The sequence below is a fragment of the Leptinotarsa decemlineata genome, unplaced genomic scaffold (genome assembly GCF_025532065.1).
Source record: "Leptinotarsa decemlineata unplaced genomic scaffold, Ldec_3_MD MMD2_P_RNA_scaffold_14, whole genome shotgun sequence".
Classification (NCBI taxonomy): domain Eukaryota; kingdom Metazoa; phylum Arthropoda; class Insecta; order Coleoptera; family Chrysomelidae; genus Leptinotarsa; species Leptinotarsa decemlineata.
This window is the reverse complement of record NW_027412528.1, coordinates 10,039,405-10,059,571: the sequence shown is the minus strand read 5'-3', so window position 1 is coordinate 10,059,571 and position 20,167 is coordinate 10,039,405.

Here is a 20,167-nt window from a genome sequence, read left to right as displayed (position 1 = left end):
GATATTACATCCAAAAGAAGAATCTACACCTACTCAAATAAACACTTCACCTATTTTAAGTATTTTTGATTTTTTGAGGTGCAATTAATTTTTTTCTCAAATAAGGGGTTGTTATACTGATTTGAGTGATTTGTTGATGATCAATAGGTGAAAATGTCGAAGACGGCATAACGTTGTGATTTGAAGATAAAATATATAAAGACTAACTGATTATAATGACATTTCCTTTATTTTCCCTCAAAACATAATCCTTGTAAGAAAGTTTCGGTTTCGGTTTCGGCCGAAACTGAGACCGTTGCCGAAATTCGGTTTCGGTTTCGGTCGTAAAAACCAGTTTCGGTCGGACACTAGTGGGAAGTGTCCAAGTATCACCTAACTCCAAACCAAATTTCGATATCATAGTACTTCTTAACTGAAAGATATCGGCATTTTTAGAAGTCATGATTTTCGAAGAAAAAAATTGAAATTAATTTTTATTTTGAAAACGGTAACAGATAGGTATAGGGAAATATCAAGAAAAGTTGTCGGGCAATTGTTGGAGATTCCAAAAATAATATTATATACAGAGTGTTCCATTTGAAAAATCAAAGTTGCTACTGCTTTCTAATAGAAGCGGCAACACCGCATTGTCGAAAATATTTTAGTTGGCTAGAGAATGTCCGAATATGCCCTCCATTAAATTTTCAAAGTGATCCGTTGTCTGGTTCACCAGAAACGTCTAATGTGCCATCCACCGTGAATCAGCCCGTATATATGAAATTGAAGGCAATGAAAATGTTATCCTCATTGAATCAAATAATAATATTCTACCTGCAAATGAAACTGATTACGAGTTAACCGAGTTTGGTATAGGGATAGAATTAGAATTCGACATTGAGAATTTGAGTATCGATATTTTAGATAGTGAAACTTACGAAACATCAAAGATCGAAAAGCAAAGTGAAAATGGGAAAGAAAGCATCAACATAGACCATGAAGTTTCTGATGCAGACCATGGAATATCTCCATTAAGAAATATAGAAGAAAATAAAAATGAAGGCAGGAATGCTAAAGAAATAGAAGAATCAACAGATGTTATTCACCCCGATGTAACTCAAAATATTCCCATCGAAAAACAGCAAAAAAATACGGAAAATACTTCGGAAAGAAAAGAAAATCTTGATAATAATGATGATCGTCTCTCGACGAATGAAAGATGTACTCCTAACAGCAGCGGCATCGGTGGACAAAAGTCTTTTGGTGATCATTTATGGTGGCCTGGTCCTTTAGAAACTCAGAGGAAAATGGCCAAAGAAAAATTGCCCTCTGCTATATCTTCAGCTCTCTACAGGAAATTTTTATAAGACAAGGAAAACCTAAAGGAAATCGAACAGGAAAGAAAGGAGAAACGAAAATTGATTAGGAAACAAAAAATTGAAGAGAAAACTCTAGTTAAAAAACAAAGTAAGAAGAAGAATCCGAGGGAAAATAACAAAAAAATTGAAAAGAGTAAGAATAAAGGCGAACAACAGAAAATCGACGATGGAAGGGAAAATGATGAAGAAGAAGAAGAGGATGAGAAAGAAAATGACGATATGTCTAGAATTTTATGTTCTGCCTGTGAGGAAGAAGAGGATGAGAAAGAAAATGACGATATGTCTAGAATTTTATGTTCTGCCTGTGAGGAAGAACTCATCAGCGACATCGAAGATGACGACTTGAAAAATGTGGGCTGTGATCGATGCATTAGATGGTTTCACCTTATGTGCACCGAGTTCGTTGGTTTGCCGTATAATGAAGTGGCTGAGAGAGATTTCACTTGCTCCTTCTGCTCTTGAAAATGAAAATGTTTTTATGTTATTTTATTTATTTTTTTTACCTTTATTTTACTCATTTTGTGTTCTTCGTACCAAAGATATACTTTAATTTGAAATAAACGTTCTAGTCCTGAAAGGTTTTAAATTTCAGAAATGTATTGATTCGATAGTTATTTATTCAACGCCAATGAGCTACAAGGAAAAATAGAGTTGAACTGCCATTAAGTATTCAAATATGAGAAATCGTCATCCGGACGACTACTGGTTTGAACTCGGCCGACAATAGATTTCTGGTGGTCGACTACTGGGAAATCGAATTGATTTGATTTTTTTTTTATTATTCTCTGCATTCAGAAATGAGTGATAATTATAGAAATCGAAAATACAATAACCTAGGATTGCTACATAAAAAATGTGAGGTCGTATCATTTCAAACATGATTTTTAACACGTTCGCAGCCGAGATAAAATTTTAAAATCGGACACCAGGGGCCAAGTTAATTTTCACAAATTAGTATTACATTTTGCAAGCATTCCCCATATTTGGTTTTATTCAATACTTCATGATTTTTGATATATTTTTGATTTTGATTATTTTTATAGTGTATCATATTTGATACACTCGCCAAACAATAACAATTTTGTTGCTCTAGGCCGAGTGTGTCATTTATGATACACCAGTATTTTATGCTTTTTTATTGTTTCAGATTGACGAGCGACACAATGTCTTCTACTTCACTTCACTTCACGATTTACGTGCACTCTTGCACTGGCTTAGAGCCTAATCTATCTTTTCAAAAAAAAAAAAATAGCTTTTGCTCTATTTTATTACGCAAAAGTGCACCTAAATCGATGTACTTTTGTTACAGAGATAGAAGCTTCCAAGTGTTGGTGAAAAAGTGACTATAGAGACTACAGTGACAAACATAAAAATGGCAAAAAGGTTTTATTCAGACAGTGAAATTGAAAAAATGCATGAAACAGGGGAATACCCTGACACGGACATGAGTGACGAAGATTTGGATGATTCCGATGCTGATCCCAATTACCAGGCAGAATCGGAATCATATAATAGTGACAGTGATGATTTTAATGCTACGAGCTAGTGCTTCGATTTCAAAACCCCAGCCGGAGAGAAATAGGATAACTAGCCGATCTCCATCGCCCCAACCAAGTACAAGTAGAGGAATAAATCGATCTCCATCACCCCAATCGAGAGGTTCCAACAGGTCTCCATCACCCCAACAAAATACAAATATAACCAGTCAGTCTCAATCAGATAATAATGTATGCGACAATATTGTATGAACCGATCCAGTAGGAAACCAGAGGTATTTCAGTTTTCTGGATCCAGTGGAATGGATCCCAACATTAGTGGTATTATGGCGTTGGCAGACCCAATAGACTACTTTGAGCTCTTTCTTTCTTCGCAAGTTTCAGATAAAATGGTGCAACACAGGTTTTAGAAAAAAGTGACGCTACTCCCAGTTCCCGTTTACATGACTGGACTCCTACAGATAGAAAGGAAATGATCAAATTCATCGGTTTATTAGGATGGATGGGTCTGGTCAAAGTGCCCAAATTGGTTGATTATTGGCGCCGAAGCGAGTTATATGCATTCTCACTTCCAAAAAAGACCATGTCGCGAAATAGATTTGAGGTATTGCTCAGATTCTGGCACTTCGCCAATAATGAGGAGGCTGAACGGACCAATCGTCTAAGTAAAATAGATGATATTCTTCAGATGTTTATAAACAGTTTCAAAAGTACATACACACCAGCGCAAAAAATATGTATTGATGAAACTATGATACCTTGGAGAGGGGTTGAGTTTTCGCCAATACATACCCTCTAAAAGACATCGTTATGGGGTGAAAATTTACAAGTTATGTACCGATACACTACACTTGGAACTTGTCGGTTTATGTTGGCAATGATAAAGCGGAAGACCCACATGTGTCTGCTTCTCAACACGTGGTGATGAAATTAATTGAAGATCTTCTAAATAATGGTAGAATATTGTTCATCGACAATTTTTATACCAGTGTACCTTTGGCTTGTAAATTGCTTTCTCATAATACCCACGTTGTGGGCACGCAAGAACCGAAAATACATTCCCTGAGAAATAAAATCTGCACGATTGCAAAAAGGTGAAATCATCGCTAAAGAATCCGCTGATGGAATAACCATACTGAAATGGAAAAAGGAATAAAAGGGACGTCATGACGCTGACCACCACTCACAAGGGTACAGATACACATACTGTTACTTCAAATATTGGGAGAGAAACTGTGAAACCTGTATGCGTTTTAGACTATGATGCCGGAAAATCGTCGGTGGATGTAAGCGACCAATTATCATCATATAACACGTAGGTCGGTAAAATGGTATCAAAAAGTAATCATCGAAATTTTGTGGGGAACCAGTCTCGTGAATGCTTACTTTTTGTATTGCGAAAATTCGGTACACTCTACAAAATTGACAATCACGCAATTTAGGGAGAGTGTTATACAATCGCTTCTTTCTTCTGAACAACAACAAAGCGTAGAAGCCAAGAGAAGAATCCATCATTTGGTTCAACATCATCAAAATAAAAGGGGTCGGTGCAACGAATGCTATAAAACATTTGGTAAGCATGGTAAAGTGGTAGATGGCAAAAAAAAGATGGCTGCACAGGTGAAAACTGTCTGCGATTCAGTGTGAGGGAAATCCATTTTTTTGCAGAGAATGTTTCAACCATTGTCATTGATTATTATTTTTAAATGTATTTTTTTAACGCCTTCAAACTTATTTTTACGTTGATATAATTACTTTTTCTTTGTATTCACATGAATAAATCAAATTACTTTACTGCCATTAATATTTGTTTTATACCCACACAATAGTCCCCACCAAAACCCCCCAGGCCAAAACTTTAACTTTCTCTTTATGCTGCCAGGCCGCAGAGACCATAAGCTAATGTATTTCTTATTGCCGATGTACTCTAGGGAATACACCGCTGTTCAGACAGAATAATAGTGCGTGTATCATTTAGGATACCCCCGGCCTGTGGAAAGCACTACATGGTGTATCATAAGTAATACACCCGGCAGCGAGTGTGTTAATTGTGCGACGTTTCAAATATTTGGCTTAACTGGCCGACTACCGGCGCATTTACCCTACTTTCCAAACAGAAAATGATGTAACCTTAGACATTGCCAAAAGACTGACTGATGAAGAAATGAAAGACATGATTGCCTCAATTGGCAAACGAAAAATATTTAAGGAAGCAATTCATAAAATAAATAAAGAATCGTATATAACAGAGGTATGTCTTTCATTCGTAACTTTAATTATGAATATGTATACCATTACAATTAAAAACATTCAGTTTTCTCAAATAACTATATACCTATTTTTCTGATTTGCTGTAGATACTTATTATTATTCAGATCTGTATCTAAGTAATTAAATGCTAGAATTCTCAAATTTACTAGATTTGAAAGCCTGAAAGTTATGGTTGGAGAGCTTAGTGAATTTTGTCATCACAGTCATATTTTTACTCAAATTATTATGTGATGAAATACGTCATTGTTTTTTTCCTATTATCAAAAAATAAGGATACCTCGGTTTGTTGAATTGGATTTGTACACAAAAATAATAATTATATTTTTCTATTTCTATGAGATAATATTCAAGCTAGTTAGTAGAAATTGATCCAAAAGTATTATTGCGGAAATGTAGACAATTACTAATTTCTGTTCTCTTTCATTTTAGAACATTAATTCAGGTTTCGAAATCAACTCCAATTGTTTTTTGGTAGATGTCACCAATAGTGATAATAATAACAAGTTTTCACTTCTTGTATCGAACTCGCCTTCAACATCAGGAACTTCCACCAAATCGATTGAATACCAAGAAGCTATTGTTGAAAACCACTTTTTGTGGATTTGAAAATGCCTTCAAACCCATATTATTTCCATACTTTGATCTCAAAACATTATTGGAGTCCTCTCCTTTAAGATTACTAGTCATAAACTATCATGAGAAACACAACTTTCTTGATAATTCAAAGAGGACACTCTTGTTAGATATTGTGTGCAAAAAAATTTATAATTATGTTGTAAAACACAGACTCATATATTGATAATTCAAAGAGGACACTCTTGTTAGATATTGTGTGCAAAAAAATTTATAATTATGTTGTAAAACACAGACTCATATATAGTGATTATAATGTTCTTACAGCAAAAATTATAACACTTTTTCCAACAGATGCTGGTACATACTACGTACCAACCGTCTCAAAAAGGAACTCTATCACAAATAAGCCACAGGTAGCCAAAGGACGTTTGGTTGATAAAAAATCCGAAACCTTCTGAGGTTGAGTAGAGACATTCAGAAAGAAAAAAGTGTTTCAATACCCAAGGTTAGTCAAATTAATATAGGTGAAGATATTAAAGAATATAAATCTTGGCTCGACACTAGGATTGAACCCTGGTAGGAAGTGATAGAAAAATGGAAATGCACTTTTAATATGAGGAGAATAGCAGTGGCTGGCACTGTAGATGATTTTTTTTCTCAGTGGCCGATTTTGAGAGACCCTCGAGCAGTATTGTTGGTATGTCTGTCATAATTTCCAAACATATTCTAGTTTAAAAAAAAACGATTTTATTCATTGATTCAATCCTGATTTCTGTTTTTTTTTTCAGATAAACATAAATTACGACCTGATATTTCCAGATGCTCCTACGGTAGATTTACAAATCAATTGGTTCCAATTCATGAAAAAAATATTAACTTTGAAGGGTGGTTCCATTAGGAACAAGAGAGCCTTCATTTAATAGAACTCATAAGAAAGAAGACATTTCAGATGGTAGGCCAATTTGTGGTTTATATATGTATCGTCCCTAAATTCTTCCTTCAAAAAATTTAATTTGTATTACCCATACCCTGCAAAAAATTGCAGGGTATGGATGAAAATGCGTTTTTCCCAATCAAAAGTATCCCATCCATTTTTCTATTTAACTTTTGTTGCAGATACCAAAGTTGCACTGCAGTTAAGTTTGCTTCCAGTTCTGGTGCCTCCTAAAGATAGAGCATTGTTGAAGACAAAGGAACATTGAAAGTTTTCATCTGCGGAGGTACTGGATAGTATATTGATGCATGGCAAGGTAATAATACATTTGAAGAATAATCGTTCTATTACATAGATATTTCACTTTATATAATTATACAATGTAGGTTTTTACACCTCTCGAAGCGAAGCAGTAACTCGTCTTGATAATGCCATCTGAGATGATGTCGAAACATCGACTATCGAATAGTACACAACGGATGAACACCCGGAAAAAAACAACATCATATATATATATATATATATATATATATATATATATATATATATATATGTAAACGGTCATTTGTCAGCCCGTAGAATATACGATGTGAACTCTGGTCAGCCCTTGGAAACGTCGGTCGTCCCGGTTTCGGGCTCACCAACGTTTCCCACTGTATATAGTGTTTTTAGGACATGTTATCATGTGAAATGACGTTTAGCAAATTTTCGGTTGGGCCGACCATTACACCATATACACATAGCTGATACACCACCTACTTTCACAAAACTTCGCCAGGAGGCGTGGCTGTGTAATTGTATACACCTGATGTGAATAGTGTCTTCGTGAGCCCAGGTTTATACGAACACTTTCAATGGATAGCATGTTGGTCAGCCCACAATCGGGCAACGCTGCACTTGCATTTCATGATTCTAACTAGATTGTCGCGGTGCAGAAATTCGCTAATAGAGATGAAAAATTTTTTGAGAGATGTAGAATTTTATGAAAAAGTTCCTGTTTTGTATGTTTTTTGTACAAGCGTGCGTGTGCGTGCATCACCCTATATCTACAAGCAATTTAGATCAGGAATTGTTTCGCATATAAAAGTTTTATCAGAGCTTCGTAACATATTCACTTGTAGAAAAATGCTCGATCTGAACTCATACTTTCCCACATTCGACTACTTACCTGAAATCAGCTTTTTCGGATAACGGTGTCGAGTACGGAAATGTACTGTTTCCGTTCTAGTTAGGATAATAATAATATAATTACTAACAGTGCGTTATTCCATTTAGCTTGTCGAAGCAATTTCAACTTCTGCTCTATCTTAGATACAAAAATTTGAATATGTTATAAGTTGAAAATATCAATATAGTGTTCGGAATCACACGTTAAAATGTAAGACCTCGTTAATCTATAGCTAGTACAAGTTTCTACTTCTGAGGGTTGTTGTTCGTAGGGGTGCGACAGACATATTTTAAACCGTTTCCTGTTTGTATTTTCAAATGTAGATTTTCAAATTCTAATTATTTGACATGGACGCCTCAACAGAAATCGCGTTGTGTAAATCAATTTTAGACATTAAGCAGGAAACTTCGGATTTGACTTTGAAATTGTAGATTTGAAAACCTGACTGCACAAAAATAATCGAAGTGTGACTGAGTAGAAATGAGTAGATGAGAAATGACATTTTTTTCACAAACGAAAAATCTAAAATGTGATGAATGATCTGGTAATGAATTTATTGAGAAATGAATAGTGACTATCCAGAATGTCTACAATTTGAATATATTTCGTTTTGCTCCTTAGACCAAGTTTGTTTTTGAGAAGGTTTTATTGTTTTCAAAACTGTGCGTGAATTATATTTCTCGTTCACACAAAAGGGTTTTTAAAAACTTTTTATTTGAACAGAGTAACAACTAATAACTATAAAATATAAGTACTGACTATTACAAATCAATTGAACCTATTTATACATAAATTATTGCCGACTTCGCAGATATCAGCAAAATAATTGATGTCGTCTTCGGGTCATCGAACAATATCCTGCTGATGTAAGAGGTTATCGAACTGTAACTTCTCCATCCCCTGGGGAAGTCTTGTAAGGGACGAACAAGACTGAAGATGATGCTTCGTGTTCGGGAACTGGTGGATCATCATTGGATGGTTCTTTCTTCGTTTGCCTTTTCAATCTGTAAATTACGTATAGAATGAAGATGGTGATTGAAATGTAAATGGGAGTCATCCAGAAATGGCTATTATCAGATTGTCTGGTTTCTTCTGGGATGAGTTGTAACTTCTCTTCTTCTAGGGTCAGATGTTGTAGTTTATCCAGGGGAATCTTATCTAATTTCAATGGTTTGAATTTCAGCGAGGAATTGATGTGAGCTGTCTTGATATTTGGTAAAGTGAGGGGCTCGTCTAATATGACACTTTTGGAGTTTATGAAGGCTTCATTGTTGGTTTTGAATTCACAACCTGGTGGAAGTTTTATCAGATGCACTCCTTCCAGAACCATAACTTTCGTACTGGAACAATGTGTAGATATCTTCATGGCCTGTGGAAATATTCCTATGTAATGGGCTTCTGACATTTCCAGAATCAGTGTTGCATTCATCGAAACTGGAACGTGTTCACATTTTGCTTCTTCATCTGTTATTTCCAACATCTGGGTAACACAGTCAGGGGATCTGCCAGTATCTTGGAGGAAATTTTCTTCGCAAAGGTAATCCAGGCCAATTCGTTCACAAGGTGAATTTAGGTATTGGTAGAGGTAGGGACTGACTGTTAGGTAAGGAGTTGGTGGAATAATTATTGTCGAATTTTGTGTAGGAATGGGAAATAAGTGGAAGTAGGTGAATGTATCAGGGAATATTAAGGGAACATGAAGGATGAATACGATTTTATGATCCGTGTGGTAGGCGTCTATTTTGATGACGTCGTAGTATTTATGGATATCGTCCTCCTGGTTATAGAGTAACTGGTTTTCTGAGTGGTAGGTGAGCAGTGTCCTTACGATCCAACTTAAATCTTCGCTTTTGAGGACGCTGTTATGGACTGTATTGATCCTTGCCAGGGATACTGCCATTTCTAAGTCATTCAGTGTTTGTAAAATAACTTGAAGTATCAGGTTGATTTGATCCAATACGTTTCTGGTTTCCAGATAGTGATTGAAGTCAAAAACGAGTCTATTGAGATGGTATCTTGATTATGTGTTAATAGAGAGATGGTTTCATTGTAGCTTTCCATTATTCTTGTGTTTAAACTGATGTGTTGGTTCACATGACTTATTATGTTCCTTTGGTTGTTTTCTAGGGAAGCAATAGCATTCTCATATTTCCTTGCATCTTCTTGGTCCAAGTTTCCAGAAATTGCTTTGATCACACTTCCTAAGCCATCTATGAGTCCTCTTTTGGGTCTACTGAGAGGATAAAGAGTCTGTAGCTTTTCCTTGGCAGTTTTCAGTTGGTACTTCAGTCCTTGATCGAAATTTTGCAAGTTGAAGAAATAAGGGTCACTTAGTCCGTTACGAATTGCTGTGGAGACGGCATCATATTGGGATTCTATAGCGAATATCTCTTCGTGGATGGGTTGAAGATCATAGTAGTGGATGAAGTCGTGGGTACTAGTCTTGATCTTTGCTTGTCCCATCTTGAGGGGAAGTAGTCCTGGATTTGTCTTGAGGTTCTGGATTTCGATCTCGTGTCCTCTCGTCAGATGAAGACTGTAAAGGGACGAAGAATTTAGTAATCTTATTAGGCAAATGTCTTATATTTTTCTTATGGACGTTTGCATTTTCTGTCTCGACAGTTACTGTTTGGTCTTTTTGTTTGGTCAGTTTGTTTCTTTTCACTGTTTTTCTTGTGTACACCTTGGTGCAGGGTTTGTAGGTAATAGGAGTTTCTCTTTTCTTGTTTCTCTTCTCTATGATATTTGTTTTCTGTTTCTGTAAATCTTCGTTGATTTTCCTATATATTTCCTTCGTTTTTTCCCTGTGTTGTTGGACGTAGTTGTTAATCAAGGCTCGTCTTATGTCGATATCGAATGGGTCTTGACTATTGAGATGTCCGTTCAGAATATCCATAGGTTTCTGTCTTGTTGCTGAATGGATAGAGTTGTTGTATCCTAAGATGGCATAGAGCATCTGTTCTTTGATGTCTCTTTTCTTATGCGTATCTCTCAATATTCTCAGGTGCTCGATCAATGTGGAATGGAATCTTTCCACTATCCCGTTTGACTGAGGGTTTTCTGGAGTGGTATAGTGAATATTGACTTTATGTGTATCAACAAATTCTTGGATCAGTCCATTTTTGAATTCCGTTCCATTATCAGTGACGATCATATGTGGTATTCCATGATGGTTGATGAATACTAAGAGAGCATTGAGAGTGTTGATAGCATTACATCCCTCTATTGGATACGCCTGGCCATATTTTGAAAATGCATCCACAATCGTCAGGAATTTTTGTCCAGCAGCCTGAAAGGTATCCATGTGAATTATTTCAAGAGGCTTCGTTGGGGTAGGTGTCAGCATGAACTTTGGCTTCTCTGGTCTTCGATCATACTTGTTGATTTGACAAGTTTCGCATAAGTTGATAGCTTCTTCGATATCCTTTTTTATATTGGGCCAATAATACAATCTTTTGATCCGAGTTTCCGTTTCGGTGATTCCTCTATGGTTTGTTTTTCCTTCATGATGCTGCTTGATTATTTCTTTTTGACTAGCTGAGCAACTGACATCTTCCAAAAGGCGGTTGCATTTTATGAGATCGAAAGAGGAATTCTTGAATGTCTCTCTCAAGATTCTGCACATGCTGGGGTAGAGTTCTTCATCTTCGAACATCAAAGCGTATTTCTTTCCCGGGCTGATATATTCTTTGAAAAAGTTAAAAACATTTTCGTCCATATTGTCGTTTCCCAATTGAGCATGGTATCTTCTTTTATTCGGGAATATTTCTTCTATCACCGTTCTTGCTGGGTTATAGCTTACTTGTTTGAAGATGACTTGGTTATTGAAGATATTGAGAGGTTTCTCTGATATTGGTATTTCTAATATTGGACTTTCTCTGGATGTATGGTTGGTGATGCCACTAGTATCTTCGTCTGGGGTAATTTCCGGGTTCAGGTTCACGCATTCCTTGTCTCCTTCGGTTGGGGGTTCATTCTGAATTTCTTGTTCTTGCGGTATGGGGTCCTTATCTTCAGGAAAATGTTGATGAAAGCAATCTTTAAACAGATCGTTGATGATGTCATCTGCAGACTCAGGAACTTCTGATGGAGGATGGTTGAATGCCTTGTCGTCGTCGTAGTTTGCTTCATGGAGCTCCTTTGTATGTATCTCTATTCTGGAGAGCGCATCGGCGTTGGTATTGCTTGTGCCTTTTTTGTAGACCACTTCGTAGTCATACTCTTCTAGCTTCAGGCGCCATCGGACCAGTTTTGAGTTTGGATCCTTCAAGGAGAAGAGCCACTGGAGGGGACGGTGATCTGACAGAATTTTGAATTTTCTGCCGAAAAGATATGGTCGGAAATATTTGGTGGCCCAAACTATTGCTAGCATTTCCTTTTCGATGGTAGAGTACTTCATTTCAGTTTCGTTCAGGGTCCTGGATGCATAAGCTATTGGCTTGTCTTTTCCTATGGGTCCTTGGGACAGAACGGCTCCTATGGCGAAATTGCTGGCATCTGTGGTCAGATTAAAGGGCTTTGTGAAGTCCGGATACTGTAGTAGTGGTTCATTGGTAAGCAGGTTTTTACAAGTTTGAACACATTTTAGGAATTCTGGCGTATGCTCTATATGGGCATCTTTCTTGAGACAGGAGGTTAACGGTTTGGTAGTCTTGGCGAAGTCCTTGATGAACTTCCTGTAGTACCCTAGAAGTCCTAGGAATCCTCTGATTTCTTTGACAGTTCGAGGTACAGGATAATCCATGATTGCTTTGACTTTTGCTGGGTTTGGTTTTATCCCATTTGGAGTGACGATGTATCCTAGAAAGCTGACTTCTTTTTTCAGGAATTCGCACTTGTCTACTTGTATTTTGAAACCAGTTTCTCGTAAACGTTAGAAAACTTTTGTGAGGTTGACCATATGCTCCTGCAGAGATGTAGAGAAGATGATTATGTCATCCATATAAATCCATATAAACCCTTGTAGACCCTTTAGGACATTGTCCATAACCCTTTGAAAGGTCGCTGGAGCATTTTTCAGTCCAAACGGCATACGCAGGTACTCATAGTCTCCGTTTTCGACGTTGAATGCGGTCTTAGGGATGTCCTCCTCTGCCATCTCTATTTGGTGAAATCCGCTTGCCAAATCCAGGGTAGTGAAATATTGACACCTTCCCAGTTTGTCGAGGATGTCAGAAATGTTCGGAATAGGGTAGCGGTCGTCGATTGTCTTCTCGTTGACTTTGCGGAAATCCACAACGATACGCCATTTTGCTTTTCCAGAGGCGTCCAGTTTTTTTGGAACGACCCAAATTGGTGAGGACCAGGGAGATTGGCTAGGTCTGATGATTCCTTGGTCCAATAACGAAGTTATTTGCTTCTTGACTTCTTCCTTGTGTACATACGGATATCGGTATGATTTTGTGTAGACTGGGATTTCGTCTCTGGTTTTTATATGGTGTTTGACCTGATTGGTGAATGTGAGTGAGGAATCTGGATGGTGAAAAATATCAGCATATCTTCTGCATAATTTTCTGATATGCATCTCCTCTTCTGGATTCAGGTGGTCTGTTCTGATTAGATCATCTATGTTGTTGATTGGGTCTCTGTTTCCTGATGGGATTATGTCAGCAGAATAGATATGATGCTCTTGAAGATTTATTGGGCTGCTGCATACTGGTTCGGCTAGAACGATTTGGAGTTTATCTGGACTGAAGTTGACAATTTCCGTCCAGGCTAGATGATCACGGGCATCAGTGAGAGCTTCACGGATGTAAGCGCCTTGCAGTTTCTGTCTTGGTATCATGATAGTTCCATTCTTCTCCTTCACCGGTAGTCGTACTTGGGTCACGCTGTCTGGCTCCAATTGAATAGAGTAGAACTGGGTCTTATTGGTTTCGTAGTACTGGATTGGGAGAGAGGAGTATTCGGTTAAAAGGGAGGATTCAGGAAAATTCAGTTCAGCTTTGAGAAATTTCAGGTTGTCGAGTCCAATGAGGCCATCAAAAGTTTTGTGGAATTTGAAGAGGTAGAATTTCAGAATGCCGGTTGAGTTAAACTCAGGAAATATGGGAATTTCTGCACTGTAATCTTGAGAATAGTTTTGGAAAATGGAAGTGACGACGAAGGGATCTTTTTTGATGCAATCCTTGTAATATTGGAAAGCTAATTCAGGATTGAGAAAGGATTTTGTTGATCCGGTGTCAATGAGGAGTTTGAGGGGAGGATTTGCAATGGTTATATAAGGAAGTTCTCTCTTATCGTCGAATGTATGCAGTTCCACTATGTTTCTTGGTTTTGTCCTGGATCCAATGGAAAATTTACATCTGGTTCCTGTTGGTCTTCTTGAACCTGGAATTCTTCAGTCGGTTCTTGATTGGGATAAGAGCAGGTTTCTTCAATGTAATAGGGGTTTGCTTCGTATCCAAAGTCTTCGTCATGTTGCTCAATGTTGAACATGGGAGCTGGATTGAAATTTGGTCTTGCCTGAGGTTGGGTTCTCATGCTCCTCGTTGGTGCTCCATAAGTATTTCTGGTACTGATGCTCATTGGTGTTGGTTCTTGTCCGTTCTGCCTGTTTGGTTGATTCTGTCCAAAACGTTGTGGTTGGACTGAAGGCCACATCTGTTTCTGTTGAGTATTTGGTTGCCAATGTGGTCTGAAGGTCGGTTGTTGAAATTGTGGTTGGAGTCCCATTGCCTGATGAGGTTGTTGTTGTCCGGGTCGTTGAAAGTGTTGCATGGGTTGGTACATCCGCTGTGGTATTGATTGTTGGGCATATTGGTGATTTGCAGTTTTTTGCTGGGTCTGGAGTGGTTTCTTGGGGACTTGTGGGGGTCCAAACGTCCTTTGTAGATAACGGATATTGTTTTCTTCTTGGATGTACTGCATTGCTGTTGCCAAGTCTATTGGTTTCATTGCTCTTATGGTGGATCCCATGGGCTCTCGTAGTCCGGCTAGGAATGTTGTTAGAGCTTGTTGTTGGAAAAAGCTTTTCTTGCTGATCTTTATTGTTTCATCGGCGGTGTGTAATTCGATATAGTTTGATACTGTGTTTAAAAGCCCCATGACTTTTTCGTAGAAACGTTGTGGTGTTTCGTTCTGGTCTTGTCGCAGGTTTACCAAATCTCTTGTTAAGGAATTTTCATTCCGTTGGTCGGCGAAGTTTTGGATTAGAATTCCTTTGATGCTGTTCCAGTCACTACATCCATAAACTGAGATGACGTCTTTGGCTCTGCTCGTAGCTTGTTGAGTAGTCCTTGTATCAATATATGGTTCTGAAAACAACCGGGGTCTTCAGTATTCCAATATTCGTTCAGAATCATTGTTGATACGTTGATGAACTGGTATAATTCATTTGGGCTTCCATCGTATTCGGGTACAATCCAAAAATTCTTCAGGTCGAATTGTTTTGCCATGTTGATGGGATTTAAAGGTTGGTCAATTGTTTGAGGAATAATGGATGGGCGAGAATTGATACTTGAAGGTGAATTTGGTAAAACTAAGGTAGGGGGACGTAAAATAGTATTTGCAATTGATGAAGTTGAGTTCATTTATGCTTACAGGATGACGATGATGGCTCGTTGCATATTCTGTCACCAAAAACTTATTTCTATGTAGATATTCCTTGACGGACGATAGTGAAGAGGTATTCTTGTCTACGGCCGGAATTCTTCCTGGAGTACTTGCTTCTCGGTGGAACTTGGTTCGGGAGAATAGTGGATAAACGTTTGAGAACGACGAGGATCTTCTAAGGACTCTTCCACTATCCTACTGACTGCGCCAATTATATTTCTCGTTCACACAAAAGGGTTTTTAAAAACTTTTTATTTGAACAGAGTAACAACTAATAACTATAAAATATAAGTACTGACTATTACAAATCAATTGAACCTATTTATACATAAATTATTGCCGACTTTGCAGATATCAGCAAAATAATTGATGTCGTCTTCGGGTCATCGAACAATATCCTGCTGATGTAAGAGGTTATCGAACTGTAACTCGTGTCTGATGATCTGAAATGAGATCAGTGTGTTGAAAAACTCTATCAAGATATCAAACGGGTTGAAAATGGATCCAAAAATGAATGATAAAAATAAAAAATGGAAGAAGAAGGATTCAGGAAAATTCAGAAGAATGGACTCATTTCCAACCTATACTCAGAGATACGGATGATTCCAAAACAGCTCAAAATATACATAATTGATTGCATATAGGGAATATTTTTCGAAAGGAGCCACGTTCAATATCTCCATAAATAAGACAGTAATGTAAATTTCCCGAAACACTTAATTTTTGTGAAATAATATAAGGTATCGCTAAGATGCGTACACACTCCCTTCAAAATATCAAACAAAATAACCCCATATATGCCATCTATTGGATAAGTGATTTTATCAGGAATTCAACGATGATTTTTCAGGGTTGATTTCTAATTTACTGTAAAGAAAGACCTTGAAGTATAAGTGAACGACTTTTTAGATTAATTGATACAATCTCTCACAAAAACGTATACAACAATTATTTCTATTGTCAAGTTTCTAACAGAAAACAACTTTTGTCGCGTTGAATTATATCTGTTGGATTTTTGGCAAAGTTTCTCACACAAAACACTTCAAAATACTTTCTAAAACTCACAGCCAAAAATTTTCCACTAAACAGTTTTATAAAAACACGACACGTGTTTCGCCATACAATGGTTTCTTCGGGCGTATCTTTATCTATAATATTTCACAAATTTAATGCTTGGTATACCTAATTTTAAAATTTAAAGTACCTACATTTCAAGTACCTGTGTTTGTAATGGATTAAATGACCTGAACTTATGTCCCAGTCCCCACATTTGAAAAATATTCAGTAACGGTTATTCAATTCTAATTGATCATTTAGTTAGTTACCGGAATTCTTGAATCTATTGATTGCTTGACATTTTAGAAGATTGAATTTCAAACTCTTCTCTTCTAAATATAACATGTCATATTCATGACTGAACTCATGTACTTCTGCTAAAAGGTGGTTTGCAAATGTGAAATTGGTCTTTCTATTCACAAGATTACATCTAAGCTTTTAATTCTTAGGAAAATAATCTCCCTGTTTGGCCATTATACAGTTTTGGGCAAGAGCCACAAGTCAGCTGATATACTCCTGATCTATCCGATACCGAAGTTTTGTCTTTATTGTTTTCAATAAATGCACTTACACTATTATTCGGACTATTACTATTTCTGTGAGCTAAGTTTACACAGTCTTTCTTCAAAAAAATATTATTGGTTGGTTCAGCCAAAAATGACAATGTCTTATAACTGACGTTATCGCATCTTAAATTTGGGTAGATGTGGTCCATGGCTTGCTTTTGTAGTTTTTGTTTGATTTGTTTGATCAAACTCAGCTCTCTCTGGAAATTATTCAATAGTCTATGAAGAATATTATTGAATGCAGCAACTTTATGCTGGTAAGAGTGTGTAGAGGAATTATGTATGATAATGTCTGTGTAAGATGGTTTGTGGAAAATTGCAAATTCATGTTCATTGTTTTTTTTTGTAATGGTTGAGTCAAGGTAATTCAATGAATTATTCACCTTCCTCTCAGTGGTAAATTTTATTGACGGGTGGATGGAATTGACATATTCAACGAACTTGCCTACTTGCTTTTCTGTAATGATTTCACTAGTGATAAATGGATATCGTAATGCTTGAAGAAATACATGCATAATGAATATTTGATACAACAGTCCTGAACAAACTGTAACGTCTATTTGAATAAAAAAAATTTGATGAGCTTCCGTGAAGTATCATATTTATTCTAATACTTGCTACTTTCTACACACATTCACATCAAATCGATATACCAAATTTGGAACATCCATTCGAAATAAAAATAAAAACTCAGGAAAATAATATTTCATTTGAGTTAGGAATTGGATAACAGTGAATTACTTAAAATTAAGTAGATTCTATGATATTTATTTGTAATCGTCATATACCCATATATTCTCTAATTATTCTCTAAGTATACCAAAATATTGGCAAGCCAATTAACAAAATAGCATTAGGACCATTGCAAAGATCGTAACGGTTCTCAAAGAGTTTCGCGCCAAAATACTTAACGCGTGTCAAACAATTGCAGATTTCGTAGGAATACTGAAACTTTAACGAAATGAATAAAAACATTTTTGTCTAATTACCTATATTTGATTTTATTTATATGACCGTTTTCGGGTTTGACCCCATTATCAAGTATTACCTTACCTATAAATTTCGTCGCCGCTGATATATATATCATTATTTTTTGAAGAGAAATTTCGATGATCATAATATCCTCCATTTCATAAATTCATTATCGGATGAAAAGTGGAATTTTCTATACTTCACTGAATTTGACTTCGATACTAAATTTTCCCATTTTTATGATGATACTATTATAAACGATTCATCTAAGACATTGGCGATGGTGTACTTGTTGACGATGGTCCCGGTATATCTCAAGCATTTAGTAGTTATTTTGTCGATTCAGTGGAGTCATTAGTAAAAAATACTGCACCTGGTGGCATTGAAAATCGTTGTGTAAAAACTGAGAGTATTTTCCTCTATCCAATAGATGAAACTGAACTCGTGGAAATAATTAAATTCGCATGTTCGAAAAATTCCAGTGGGGTTGATGAATTGCCAGGCAATGTTTTATTGAAGGCTGCTTTGAAAATAATGGAACCTCTGATTTATCTAATCAATTTATCTTTCTCTGAAGGTATTTTTCTTTTCCGACTTAAGCAAGCAATGGTCGTCCCAGTCTATAAAAAAAGCGATAAGCATGTAATGTCGAACTACAAAGGTATTGCTTTACTATCTCCATTTTCGAAAATATTTGAAGAATCATATCAAAACTTGTGTCCTTTTTAAATAAATACAATATCGTATCTGACAACCAATATGGGTTTCAAGTGGGCTTGTCAACCCAGGATGCCATCCTTTCTCTACATAATCATGTATTATCAAACTTCGACAACGATGAAAAATCACTTAGTGTTCTTTTCGACTTGACACGAGCTTTTGATACCAGTCATCATGGTCTTCTTCTTGATAAACTTTTTGACATGGACGTTCGTGGTCCAAGTCTGAAATGGATTGAAACCTATTCAACTGGTCGTACACAGGTTGTTAAAGTTAGGCTTCAGACTGGGTCATTTTTCTCTGAATTTCGAAACGTTGTTACAGGTATGCCCCAAGGTAGGTACTGTTTTGGGGCCTACACTATTTATTTTATTTGTAAATGACCTTTCAAAAATTAATCATCCACAGTGCTCTATACAATTTGCTGATGACACATATTTTACTGTCAGTGGTTCGGAATGTGAAACATTGTCAGTGAGAGCAAATGATGCTGTATCCAACATGCAAAATTATTGTTCTAAGAATGGCTTGATTCTAAATAATCTTAAAACCAACACCATTTTCTTTACAATTCAGGAAACTGATTGTAGTGTATTGGTTAGGTCTGAGATTGAAAGTATTGAACAGGTAAACTATAAAAAATTTTTAGAAGTTTTTACTGATTCCCAACTCAATTGGAATCATCATGTTGATTTCATACTGAAGAAATTAGCGACACATTATTTCGTTATATGGAATCTGCGTAATTTTGTGTCTATTGAAATTCTTAAAAGTTACTATTATGCATATATTTACTCTGCCCTCAATTACTGTATTATTTGTTTTGGCAACTGCAATAGAATCAGTGACTCATTAATTTTCCAGAAAAAAAAAATTAGAACAATTTGTTTTAAAAAAAACTCGATTCCTGTAAACCACTATTTGCAAAGTTGAATATATTAACTGTTACTTGCATGAATATTTTTAATTGCGTAATCTACGTTAAATCAAATTGCACCAAGTTTCAGAACAGAGATGGTACATGTCTTCTTTCGGGCTTCACCCTGAGAAAAAACTATAACATTTTAATTCCTAGTCATAAGTTAGCCAAGGTGACTAATGGACCTCATATCATGTCAAAAAAACTGTACAACAAGCTCCCAATATCCATTAAAAAATAACTAGTGTAAAGCTCTCTAAACAAAAAGTTCGAAAAGTATTATGTGAAAAGGTATTTTATTCGCTTGATAAATTTTTTCAGTCTGATTTGGAATTTTAAATTTTAATTTTTGTACCCCTTTTATGGTCTGAATGTTATGTAATATAATATAATTATGTTGTTTTATGATTGTGACCTCATTGTAATTGTACTGAGTTATGTGACTTTTTCCATGCCGTCCCTAGGTCTACGGAAATAAAGATTTTTGATTTGATTTGAAGTATTGAAAAAATACTGGGTCAAACCCGAAACTGGTCGTATAAATAAAATCAACTAGTGGTACTTAGACAAAAGTGTTTTC